Raw genomic sequence first — 14,000 nt, forward strand, 5'->3', positions numbered from 1 at the left:
TCACACGTAAGAGGTGAGTGCAGCGGTAACATGGGGCTTCCCTGGTGGCTCAGATGGTAAAGAAACTGTCCACGATGCAGGAGACCTGGGTTCGGCCCCTGGGTCAAGAAGATCCCCTGGAGAAGGGATTAGCAACCCTCTCCAGTATTCTTGCCTGGAGAATTCCACAGACAGAGGAGCCTGGCGGGTACAGCGCATGGGATCGCAAAGAGTCAGACAGGACTGAGCGACTAACGCACACACACAGAGGTAGTCTAGCACCTTATGAAGTCTTGCTCTTGAGTAACTCCAAGAATTCATGCTGCATCTCCTCAGACTCAAAAACAGGGACTTGGTCTAATTCTCTTTTTTTTTTTTTCAGAATTACAGTGGTTCCCTTATTTGTTCATAGGTGTGTGTGTGTGTGCGCATGTATTTGTATGTATTTCTTTATCCCCATGCCATTTCAGAAGTGTTCTATGTGACTTTTCTTTTTTCTAAATGAAGCATTAAAAATAACCTCAAGTTTATACTTAGTTGTAAAGTAATATACATTCAAATGTAAAGTTAAAACTCAAGAAATCCTTAGTACACCCAATAAATGCCATTGCCTGCCTTAAAAAAAAAAAAAAAATCCAGGGTATCTCTAGTAACACAATACATCAACATAAAGACTTTTATGAAGTCAAATTGTTTCTAAATGCATTCTTGTTTCAATCCACCTCTTTTCTTTTGAAGAAAAGTATTAAATCTTTTCAAATACTTGAATAATTTAGCAACTGCTGCTGCTGCTGCTAAGTCGCATCAGTTATGTCCGACTCTGTGCGACCCCATAGACGGCAGCCCACCAGGCTTCTCCGTCCCTGGGATTCTCCAGGCAAGAACACTGGAGTGGGATGCCATTGCCTTCTCCAATGCAGGAAAGTGAAAAGTGAAAGTGAAATCCTCAGTCATGTCCGACTCTTTGAAACCCCGTGGACCGCAGCCTACCAGGCTCCTCCGTCCATGGGATCCTCCAGGCAAGAGTACTGGAGTGGGCTGCCACTGCCTTCTCCTAATTTAGCTACTAGTATTTCTCTATTGCAGTCTAAGTAGCTCGCATTTTCTAAGCACTGTATAACATGTGGAGAAGGCAATGGCACCCCACTCCAGTACTCTTGCCTGGAAAATCCCATGGACGGAGGAGCCTGGTAGGCTACAGTCCATGGGGTCGCTAAGAGTCGGACACGACTGAGTGACTTCACTTTCACTTTTCCCTTTCATGTACTGGAGAAGGAAATGGCAACCCACTCCAGTATTCTTGCCTGGAGAATCCTAGGGACGGCAGAGCCTGGTGAGCTGCTGTCTATGGGGTCGCACAGAGTCGGACACGACTGAAGTGACTTAGCAGTAGCAGTAGCAGCAGTATAACATGAGCCTTCGGGATTAAAATCCAATGAACATTGACAGTGTATTGTACTCATAGACAGTGCAGTAGTTAAGAGCATAGTTTCAGTTTTGGCTTGAATCTCAGTTCTTACTCTCTCGGAAAACTTCAACCTCTCTCTCAGTCTCAATTTCCTCATCAGCAAAATGAGATGGTACTTAAATCTATTCCATAGAATTAAACTGAGGGTAAATAGAAATGACCACTTTGAAGCATATAGCTCATGAGTGTTAAGTAATTCGCATTGTTGGGCAACAAACCTCCAGAACTCTTTCCATCTTGCCAAAGTGAAAGTTTATATTCACCAAAGGATATTTCCCGGTTCCTCCTCCTCCAGCCCCTGGTAAGCACTGTTCTACTTCCTGTTTCAATGAACTTGGCTACTCTTGGTACCCCGTGTAAGCGGAACCTGCAGTATTTGTCTTTTTGTGGCTGCCTTATTTCAACCAGCGTGATGTCCTCAAGGTTCATCCACACTGGAGCGTGTGTCAGCATTTCCTTCCCTTTTAAAGCGGTATAATGTTCTGCAGTATGTATATATCATATTTTATTTATCCATTCCTCCATTGATGGACATGGGTTGTTTCCACGTTTTGGCTACTTTGAATGTGCTGCTATGAACATAGGTGTACGAGCATCTCTTCCAGATCCTGTTTCCAATTCTTTTGGATATATACTCAAAAGTAGAACTGCTGAATCATACGGTGCTTTAATTTTTAGTTTTCTGAGGGCCTGCCGTCCTGTGTTCCACAGTACGAGCCGTACTTTCAAGGTTCCTTCTCAAGTTCCCAGAACCCTCAGGGCTGTGACGGAAGATTTTAGAGCTGCCCGTTCCTTTCCCCTCCCTCTGCTCACACAGCAGCATCTGCCGCGCCTCTAACACGGGCCGGCCGAGCTTTCCTCTCTCCTCCGCCGATCTTGGCATCTGCCACGACCGATTTTCCGCGGGCTGCTATTGGCCGCGCCTTGCGGGGTATATCTTGTTATAGACAAAGCTGACCCTAATGTTACGGACGGGGGTCCTTGGACTCTTCAGTCAAGAGACATTGATAAGCGGCCAGATGATGTATTCAGGCAAGGCTCTATGGGATCTGCGCCGCAGCACAAGGGCATGAAAACAGGTCACAGGGTCCCTTGCTTGCTCTTGATCGCGGGGCCAGGGGCAGCGCCTGAAATGGGGAGGGGCTGGAGAGGGACCCCCGAGTCAGACTGGAGGAGTGGCTCGGGTGGGAAGACCACTGGGTGGTCCTGGGGGCAGGGGACACAGCGTCCTGCTTTTGCTCCCAGTACCTGGGAAGCGGCAGTTGGGTTTTTGGTCTTTATGTGTCTTATTGTTCATGATTTGCCCCAGTTGCACCTCCAGGCAGGTATTTGTAGTCCCTTATAGTTTCTTTGTATTCTGTTCTTGGGGAGATGTTTGCCCAGGTGTAAGCTCAGATGGTAAAGCATCTGCCTACAATGCGGGAGACCCAGGTTCAATCCCTGGGTCGGGAAGATTCCCTGGAGAAGGGAATGGCGACCCGCTCCAGTACTCTTGCCTGGAGAATCCCATGGACGGAGGAGCCTGGTGGGCTACAGTCCACGGGGTCGCTAAGGGTCGGACACCTCTGAGCGATGTCACTTTCACTTTCAAGCACCGCAGCACAGGGGCCCAGGTCCCAGGCTGTGCCAGTAACAGTCGGGGTTCGCTGAGCGGCCACTCCGTGGCAGGGGCAGAGCTGAGACTTCGCTTCGCTTTCGCATTTCCTCCCCAGAGCAGCCTTCTGCGGTGAGCCTAACGCCTGCTCCTGAGACCCCCGTGGCCCTCACCCTCGGCTGCACGCTGGAGTCGCGGTCACAGGGAGAGGAAGAGCTGTAAGCAAGCAGGACTCTGAGGGGTCTTCCGGGCCAGACCCCTCCCGTCCTCGCTGTAGCTCCTCCCTGAAGTGCCCGCATAATGGCAGCTTGTGCACATTTCCTGGATTTTTCAGCTGTAAAACCGCCCCCGATCGGGAGAAGTTAGCTGCTCAATGGCCGTGAGCACAGAGCCCTCGGCCCTCCGGTGCCCCAGGACTGATACCGTTGCCCTAACCGACCACCGGCCGGTTGGGAAACAATTGGCTCCCCTCCCTCAGCTGGCCTTCAAAACTGCTTTCTCCAAACCCTTCAGGGAGTTTGGGATATTTCAAGCACGAGCCGCCCATTCTCTTTCCATGGCCCTGCAGTAAACGTCTCTCCGCTCCGAACGCGGGCGTTTGGGTTTGTCTGCTCACTGTGGGGTGGGAAGAGGAACTGGTGAACTTGCTCTCAGTAAGAAAGCCGTGTGCTTAAAAACCCCAGTGTCTGGCCAACCAGAACCTTTGAGGAGTGTTTTAAAAGCTCTCCAACCATTATACAGAGTGAAGTAAGCCAGAAAGAAAAACAACAATACAGTATACTAATGCATATATATGGAATTTGAAAGATGGTAACGATAACCCTATATGCGAGACAGAATAAGAGACACAGATGCATGGAACAATTTTATGGACTCTGAGGGAGAAGGTGAGGGTGGGACGTTCTGGGAGAATAGCATTGAAACATGTATATTATCATATGTGAAACAGAACACCATTCCATGTTCGATGCATGTGACAAGGGCTCAGGGCCGGGGCAATGGGATGATCCAGAAGGATGGGATGGGGAGGGAGGTGGGTGGGGGGGTCCAGGAAGGGGAACACATGTAAACCCATGGCTGATTCATGTCAATGTATGGCAAAAACTATTACAATATTGTAAAGTAATTAGCCCCCAACTAAAATAAATAAATTTATAAAAAAAAAAAAAAAAAAGCTCTCCAACCGATCCCAGCGTTCAGCCCACTTTGAGAAAGAGGGATTTTACACCCTAGTTTTGCCAATCTGGTCCAGTAGCACTGAACTTGCTGGAAGCTTGTCTGAAATGCAGATTTTTTTAGCCACACCCCCAGCCTGCAGAATCAGAGCCTTCCTTTTAACAAGAACCGCCTGGAATCCAGGTACACATTCAAGTTAGAAAAGCTCAGACAAATAAAAACAATGGAACAATAAAGCTTCCACCTGAGGGTCTCAAGTGTTTCCTAGTCATTAACTAATTCATCTTCCTAATAGGACACTACACCTATTTTAGAGATGCATAAAGAAAGGCATATTTGCAATTTTTAATTATTTGATTGTTTCTCATTGTTAAGTATCCTCATTTCCAGGCTGAGGCATTATGACTCCTTAAATCATTCCCTCCCTTAGCATTCCTAAACCAATTTCTAAAGCAAAAATCAAATACAGTAAACTAGCAAATGTAGACATATCCATACAGAGGGGGAAAAATGCCTTTTAACCCCTAGAACAGGTTCTTGCCTGTTTTTCTTGTTGCTTGTTCTGTTTACCTATTTCCTTTGAGATTTTCTGCAAGCTTCTACTTGCAGGATCCTATCTACAGGAGCCTCAGCCTTTCCCAAGCATTTAGCACATCACGTGCACTTCGGTCCTATTTTCTTAGCACTCTCCTAACCTTTCCAGCTTTATACTAAACAACAAATTAGCACTTACTTCCACCAAGCCCACAAATATTTGTACAATTAAGCAGCAAGTTTTGTGGTCAGAAAGGGAAAAGGGTTCCCTTGAATTTTGTGGCGCCAAACAGCCTTTTTTTTTTTCCCTCTCTGGCTCAATTAGATTAAGTCAGATTAGCAATATCAGATAAATAGGGCAACTGTCAAGGCATTCAACAATAAATTGAAGCATTCTATTTAAGGAATGTATAGTTCAACAGCCTTGACATATGGGAGTTCTCAAAAGCTCCCAGGGAGGTGGCCTGTAGAGACATTCATCAGTAAGTCACCAAAACAGGAGGTTTTACTGGATTCTAGAAAATTAACCATCAAGGAATATGTCTGGAACAAAAGCCGAAGCCCTGGAGGGTAACCAAGGTGAAAGCTTTCTGACCCCAAGTCCTATCGGAGGTCTTTTTTCCTAGGGGTATTGTGAGCCAATCTTCTGTAAAAGATCTGTAATCTACTCCATGGTGCATCCTGGCCTGCCTACAGCTTTCGGTTTCTGGTTCCCGTGGCCAGTTACATGCAAAACAGGCCAGAGTCCAGTGGCAGGCAGCCTCCCCACCTGGAGTGGGTCTGGTGTGTCCGTTCTTATTCCAAGAGTAACTAACTGCTCCTTTGCCTCATTCTTCCTGGAGGGATGGGGTGTATTACACATCTTTAAGATAAATGTCTCTATCTTAAAACAGGGCTTTGTGAAGGAAACCACTTTTCTTGAAAGGGAAGGGTAGAATGCAGTAGGAAGTGGAGGGCAAGGGGAGAGGAGCATATCACTCAAAGTTGGAGGTAAAAATTTCTTTGCAATGCAGACCAAAAAAACAGGCAAGCACAGTTGTCTTCAGGAGATTCTGGTATCTTCCTGGACTTGAGCCGGAGGCAAAGATGCTCGTGTGAGAAAGCATGGGACAAGACAGAAGAAAAGCTTCCACCAGTTTTTTTTAACATTATTTTTTAAACCATTTTATTGAGGTGTGTTGACATGTAGAAAGTCGTACATATTTGATACATATAACTCAGTGGGTTTGGGGCTAAGTATACATGCATGAAGCTATTACCAGCATCAAGGCCACAAACATATCCATCCCAAACCAAATTTTCCTCCCACCCCTTTATCATCAGCATCATCATTGTTGCTGTTGTTATTATAAATCTCTGCTTGCATGATAAGAACAGTTAACATAAGATCTACCCGTTGTGGTCTGTGCGTGGGTTGGAAAAGAATTTCCAGACAGGAGGCAGAAAGAAAGGAGAATAAATTTTACCAGAGAAGGGAGGGGCGAGTCACTGGAGCTCAGCCAGCTGGCTTCCTGACGGGCAGGGAGGCCGCTGGTGGAAGTGGGTTCCTGGTCCATTTCACAGTCAGGGTCCCAAGAGTGGAGGAGAGGTCCTGCAGGTCATTTGCCAATTGGATGAGGTATGTACACTGAGTGGGAAAAGAGTAAGGCAGACACCTTCTCCTTACATGGGGTCGGAGGGGAGATAGGCTGCACCGCCCAGGAGGGTCCAAAACCCCCTCAGGAGTTACAACGTGGGGGCGGGGAGGGCACTAAGGGTCTGGTTTTCTGTTCCTGCGTCCCAAGACCCTTCTCATTAACTTCTTCTTCCATCCTTGGGACACCACCCCACCCTCTTAGCGAGTTCTCGGTATATAATACAGTGTTGCTAACGATGGCCACCATGCTGTATAGAGGGTCTCCAGAAATTACTCTTCTTCATCCCTGAGACTTTGTACCCTTTGAGCAGAGTTTTGAAGTATGAATGTCCCTCAACCATGCCGGTCTTTCTGAAAAATCATTACATACCTGCCAGCTGTGGAGCAAAGGGCGTGATCAATTTACTTTGACCACCCAGGATGAGTACAATCAATGGTGCTTTTAGTCTTCACCAATCCCCCAAGACTCTCTTCATTACCAAAAGGAAGGCATGAAGTTTCAATCCCTAAGAAAGGCAATGCCAAAGAATGCTCAAACTACCACACAATTGCATTAATCTCACACGCTAGCAAAGTAATGCTCAAAATTCTCCAAGCCAGGCTTCAACAATACATGAACCGTGAACTTCCAGATGTTCAAGCTGGTTTTAGAAAAGGCAGAGGAACCAGAGATCAAATTGCCAACATCTGTTGGATCATCGAAAAAGCAGGAGAGTTCCAGAAAAACATCTATTTCTGCTTTATTGACTGTGCCAAAGCCTTTGACTGTGTGGATCACAATAAACTGTGGAAAATTCTGAAAGAGATGGGAATACCAGACCACCTGACCTGTCTCTTGAGAAATCTGTATGCAGGTCAGGAAAAACAGTTAGAACTGGACATGGAACAACAGACTGGTTCCAAATAGGAAAAGAGGTACGTCAAGGCTGTATATTGTCACCCTGCTTATTTAACTTCTATGCAGAGTACATCATGAGAAACGCTGGGCTGGATGAAACACAAGCTGGAATCAAGATTGCCAGGAGAAATATCAATAACCTCAGATATGCAGATGACACCGCCCTTATGGCAGAAAGTGAAGAACTAAAGAGCCTCTTGATGAAAGTGAAAGAGAAGAGTGAAAAAGTTGGCTTAAAGCTCAACATTCAGAAAACTAAGATCATGACATCTGGTCCCATCACTTCATGGGAAACAGATGGGGAAATAGTGGAAACAGTGAGAGACTATATTTTGGGGGGCTCCAAAATCACTTCAGATGTTGATTGCAGCCATGAAATTAAAAGACGCTTACTCCTTGGAAGGAAAGTTATGACCAACCTAGATAGCATATTAAAAAGCAGAGACGTTACTTTGCCAACAAAGGTCTGTCTAGTCAAAGCTATGGTTTTTCCTGTAGTCATGTATGAGTGTGAGAATTGGACTATAAAGAAAGCTGAGTGCTGAACAATTTATGCTTTTAAACTGTGGTGTTGGAGAAGACTCTTGAGAGTCCCTTGGACTGCAAGGAGATCCAACCAGTCTATCCTAAAGGAAATCAGTCCCGAATATTCATTGGAAGGACTGATGCTGAAGCTGAAACTCCAATACTTTGGCCACCTGATGTGAAGAGCTGACTCATTTGAAAAGACCCTGATACTGGAAAAGATTGAGGGCAGGAGGAGAAGGGGACGACAGAGGATGAGATGGTTGGATGGCATCACCGACTCAATGGACATGGGTTTGGGTGGACTCTGGGAGTTGGTTATGGACAGGGAGGCCTGACGTGCTGCAGTCCATGGGGTGGCAAAGAGTCGGACACGGCTGAGCCACTCAGCTGAACTGAATCCTGCCACCCCCCCTCCCCCCACAAGACTCTCTTCATTACCAAAGGAAAGGCATGAAGTTTTCTGACCATAGTAAAAAGCATTCAGAAACCCCCAGGAACAGCTCTTAGGAACTTGAGTGGTGTTTCCCAGGCTTCCTTTGCTTAGAAAAATTGTTCACAATCCATAAATACTCTCAATTCCTGGGGAGAAGGAAAACCCTTACATCAGGGGGTCTCTTGAGGACTCCTAATAGCCCAGCAGAGGTGTCCATGAGAGCAGCGCTTTTGGTTTTTGTCAAAGCCTCTGACTTCTATAGGATTCAGTAACTAGGAGATTCGGGAGAGAGCAGAATAGTCCCCCTTCATGTATTTGGTATCCTCTCCCCCCTCATCTGGGGCTTCCTTGGTGGCTCAGATAGTAAAGAATCTGCCTGCCATGTGGGAGACCCAGGTTCCATCCTTGGGTTGGGAAGATCCCCTGGAGAAGGAAATGGCAACCCACTCCATATTCTTGCCTGGAAAACTCAATAGACGGAGGAGCCTGGTGGGCTACAGTCCCTGCGGTCACAAAGAGTTGGCCATGACTGACCACCTAACACACACACACACACTTGCCTCATCTACAACAACTTGGCCCTGATTAATCAGCCACACTGTGTCCGTGATGACTGTTTCCCCGTGGTGAGTCTCAGATGGTTCCTCAAGCATCTCCCAGGAAGCTCTTCTGTCTTCTGATACAATAGGCCCTGGGAGTCCACAGCCCATGCCATTCAAGACATCTGGCCTTTTCTGATCTCTGGTGGTCAACACAGCCTAACCTCCAGCTGGCCCCATCACAGTGAATGTCCAATACAGAGACCAGAAAATCCAATGGCCCCTACCACCCACCGATACGCATTCCTATAGGATCACAATGACTGCGTAAGGAATTCCCCGGGGCAGAGGATAATAGCATCAGTTACAGAATGATAGCCCGGGTGTGAGTCCTTATCACACGCGACAATTATTCCAAGTACATGTTACTTAGGAGTTACAAGTGCTTTGTATTTAATCCTTGTAGCAATTAAGTGTTTCTTATTAGCCTCTTTTTAACAAGGGAGGTGGGAAGCCTTAAGTGCAAAGAAATTAAACAGCTTGCACAAAGTCTTCCAGCTGGTAATTGTCCAAGCCAGGATTTGAATCCAGTACCAGCTGCTCCAGAACCAGGCCCCTGCCTTTTTGACAGTTATGCTATTCTGAAGGCAGCCAAAGATCTGTTAGGTCAGATAACTGAAACAGTTAGACCCAAATCCATTGACTCTACAAATGGAGGTTTTCCCACCTCTTCGAAGACCCTCTGTGAATTCCTAGAAGAAGGGGGAGCAGCAGGCTCCGAGGCTGATCTCTGCATGAGTTAGAGGTGCTGAGTTTCCATAGCCACCATAGTGGATGCGCGTGGCAGAAGCCAACCTCAATATTTTAAAGGGATGGAGACATCCTTCCAGACGGGGAGTACACCCCTCCCGAGAGTCCTTCTCCTTTGTGAGAACTCTCTCTTATGTCATCAGCAGGGGCTGGGGAAGCAATGGCTAGCTCACTATTTTTTACATCACTCGAAAGGCAAATTTTGGTGAAAATTGTAACTCTTTTCCAATGGTATTCCCTCAAGCTGCTTGGCAGCTTTTTGCTTCCCACAATTCATGATAAAATTCCACCACACTTGGCAAAATCATCTCAGCCTTACAGTTGTCTGTAATATTTAGAAAGCAGCCAGATGAAAGAATAAAAACGATCAGTATAGCTGATAGATCTGAAAGCAACAAAGGTCACATTCCAGTTTTGTTTGTTTGTTTTTGAGAAACCAAATTAAATCCAGACTTAGTTCACACTCGGCAAAATTTATGAACAATCCAACATTAATCAATTCACTTCACTTCTTCTCTTGCCTTTAATCATACAATATCTAGGGGATTCACACGTTCAGAGTCATGAAGGAGGACCCAGGTTCTCAGGCCCCTCTGTAGTTTTTGGCTCAGGACTGCATGGATTATTTAAAATTCCATTTCTGGTGTCATTCCACTCCCTCCAAACGAAGTTCAGCCTCTGGAATCTTTAAGGCCACGGTGCCTAAAAGCCCAGCCTGCGCAGGTTACCAGACAGCCAACCTCCTATGGGGGTTCACATGGTCTGCACTGTTTTTCAACACAACTTCTGCCACCACACGTAAGGGTGTTTTCCTCACATCAGTCAGTTCTCTAACTCTCTGGACACCAGCTGAGTGTCCTACAGTTCAACCAACTCTGACACGAACTACCAGAGATACAAGCTGAGGGCTCAGCCCCACAAGACTGCCGCCATTTTCAGACCAGTTACAAGCTCCACATTGCACCTGAACGTCTAACAGCTGGCCATAAAGTGAGGGTCCCCACGACCCCATCGTCAGGTACTACAGCTTGCTAGAATGGCTCATAGAACTTCGGGAAACACTTTGCTTACCTTTGCTGTTTAATTATAAAGGATACGCCTGGACAACAGCCCATTGGGAGAGTCTCACAGGGTCATGTATGGGGGACCATCTGTGCTCTCTCTAGGTCTACCGCCTTTTCAGAATTTCCACGTTCTCACCGACTTGGATGGCCCCCAAACCCCATCGTTTAGGGTTATTTATGGAAGTTTCATTGTGTCAGAATCGTTGATTAAATAGCTGGTCGTTGATATCGAACTTAACCTCCAGCTCCTCTCCCTAGCAGCAGAGGTCAGAGATGGAGTTTCAAGTTCCAACCCCCCAAAATTCACTTGGTTTTTCTAGGGACCAGATTCATCCTCAGTGACCAGTCATCTCATCAGCATACAAATGACTCTCACCTTCAGAGATTCCCATGGCTGTAGGAGCTGTGTGCCGGGGACCGGGGACAAAGACCAGGGATCTACTTTTACTCTATGGCAGGTGGCAATCCGGTCTCTGTCCCTTGTGTCACTCAGAATGTTCAGTCTCCCCTTCCCAGTCTCTAGAATCGTCCAGTCAGGTTAGCCTTATTCGTCCGCGAAGTACACAGCCTCCTCCACCCCCCTTGCGACAATATGGTGGAAACAGCTTGATAACACTCCTCTTAATTTTGTTGAACACACACCACACAGCATTTATTGTGTCTCAAAACTTGTTCTTCGACCTTCACATGTTTGCACATATTTAATCCTTACAACCATTCCAGGAAGTAAGAATATTATCTCCATTTGACAAATGGAAGAGCATTGAGGCCAGAGAGGTTCAGTAACTTGCAGAAGGTCAAACAGCAGTGGAATCTGGACTCAAATGCCCGACTAGCTCTGAAATCTGAGGCACTGTTATCACTCCCTGCATCACCAAGCGGCCTCAGCAAGAAGTCAGTCCTTTAGAAACTGTGCTGCTGTCTCTCACTGAAAAAAAGAAGGGAGACGCTGCATTTCTCCTCTGATGAGTCTGTAGCAGAAAATCTCACCACTGCCTCAGGAGACTGAATTTCTCAGAAAAGTGTTGGGTTAGGGAAACAAATGTCTGCAAGACACTGAGTCTGGCAGGGAGATCTCTGAGGTAACTCGAAAGCCCTTGAGGATGAGAAAAGGCGGAGCTGAGTTGAGCAGTTCACAGAGAATGGTCCCAGCCACACCAAGGCGGGCTGGTCCTGGATCAAGGGCAGTGGAGGTGACTGTGAAGAGCCCAGGAGCCCAGCACACGCTATAAGATGGGCACTGTCCTCTCTCACATCTCGAGTGAAGTGAAGTCGCTCAGTCATGTCCGACTCTTTGTGACCGCATGGACTGTAGCCCACCAGGCTCCTCTGTCCATGGAATTTTCCAGGCAAGAGTACTGGAGTGGGGTGCCATTTCCTTCTCCAGGGGAACTTCCCAACCCAGGGATCGAACCTGGGTGTCCCGCATTGTGGGCAGATGCTTTACCATCTGAGCCACCAGGGAAGCCCCCCCCAAAAAAATTTCTTTGAGCCCCCTTTTTTTTGGGGGGCAAGAATCCTGGCGTGGGACGTCTCCAGGGAGACGTAGAACTTTGGCACCACTTCACAGCAGCAGCAGGGACGACGACACAGGTGGAGGCTGAAGCTCACAAAGCTGGGCCACGCCGTGGGCGGCTCACGGCCCCTGCGGGAGCAGCCACAGGGCCACGGCCTGTGGGCCCGTCCCATGGTTTGCTTTGGTGCTGGACCACCAGCCGCGACGGTGCCTCATTACAGAGGTGCCGACTTTCAGGAGCTGTGTGGAGCTGGAGCTTCAGGAAGCGCACAGGGGCAACAGCTCCCCTGTTGACTGGTGCAAACACAGCTGTTGGTTGTGTACGTGCTGGCCCCCTTGGAGTTCCCTGGACTTCTCAGCAGCGTAGTGCATGGGGGAGACTTTTTATTAGAGAACTGTTTTAAAAGTTGCAAGCCTTGGGAATCAAACCGGCATGGGTTTGAGTCCTGACCCTGCCATTCCCTTGCAACTTGTCTTTGGGGGGAGTTAGTCTACTTCTGGGAGAAGGACATGGCACCCCACTCCAGTATTCTTGCCTGGAGAATCCCATGGACAGAGGAGCCTGGTGGACTGCCGTCCATGGAGTCGCACAGAGTTGGACACGACTGAAGTGCCTTAGCATGCATGCGTGCCTTGGAGAAGGAAATGGCAACCCACTCCAGTGTTCTTGCCTGGAGAATCCCAGGGACAGAGGAGCCTGGTGGGCTGCCGTCTATGGGGTCGTACAGAGTTGGACACGACTGAAGCGACTTAGCAGCAGCAGCAACAGCAGTCGAGTTCCATCTCTAACTTCTAACACGGGGTCATGTGACCTATCCTTGTGATTGCTATTGCCATTCACTGAGATAATGCTTTCTGGTTGACCATTTTGATGTCTGGTGCGCTGTTCACCCCTGACAAATGATAGAAGTATTATGAGTATTATTTCTTGAATCTGCCTTACTTTCTTATCTGTAAAATGGTGGTGCCCACAAGACTGTGGGGAGGAGTAATTAAATACAATTAATAATTCAAAGAGCTTGGAGCAAAGCACCAATTCTGTGTCGATTTCTAAACACAAGACAAGCACAGCTTCCGCACACGCCTCCCCGCCTCAACGCTCCCATAGGTTTTCTGTCCTTGTTTCACTAGGCCTTACTCCAGAATGACTCAATTTTCTCTTTTGGGTGGAACTTTTGAAAAGACATAGACAATGAAACTTTGTTACATTGCTTGTCTATTCCCGCATTCAACATTTTCAAGCCTGTAACCTTCCCAGTTCCTTAAAAAATGAAAAAAACATGGTTTCCTATATGTCCTTCAGTCTTCAAAGAGCTCTCCTGCCTGCCCCTGGCAGCAGAGGCCTCAGACACGTCTTTTTACGCTGTCGTGAGTGATGTCTTGCATGCTTTGTAACAGTATCAGCTTCTCCTCTGCATGGGTTCTAGCCATCTTGGCAACGGTGGGAAGGTTTCTCATTGTTCTTGAGAAAGGCAGACGTTTTGGCTATTTTCACTGCAGCTGCTCAACCTCAGAAGCGAAAGAAATGTGAGGGTCTGAGACAACCTTTACGCAGGCTTCCTTCATTTTACACATAGGTTGAACCTTTGAGGATCAACAATTAAAATTACATTGCAGCTTTAATGTGATCATAAATCAGTAATTCTTTTTCTTTTAGCATTACACTTTCTGATGAAACTGTAATGCTGCTGATCATTTATTTGACTCATGCTGCTCAAATCTGACCTCTAGGTATCTCTGCCAATAACGAGTTTAAACTGAAAGCAGAAGAACATTTAATTAGTCTTCGCTTGTAACAGTCTGATGAGTTGGGTTAGCTTAGAGC

The sequence above is a fragment of the Giraffa tippelskirchi genome, chromosome 2, assembly GCF_054371585.1.
Source record: "Giraffa tippelskirchi isolate mGirTip1 chromosome 2, T2T-mGirTip1v1.2.pri, whole genome shotgun sequence".
Lineage (NCBI taxonomy): Eukaryota > Metazoa > Chordata > Mammalia > Artiodactyla > Giraffidae > Giraffa > Giraffa tippelskirchi.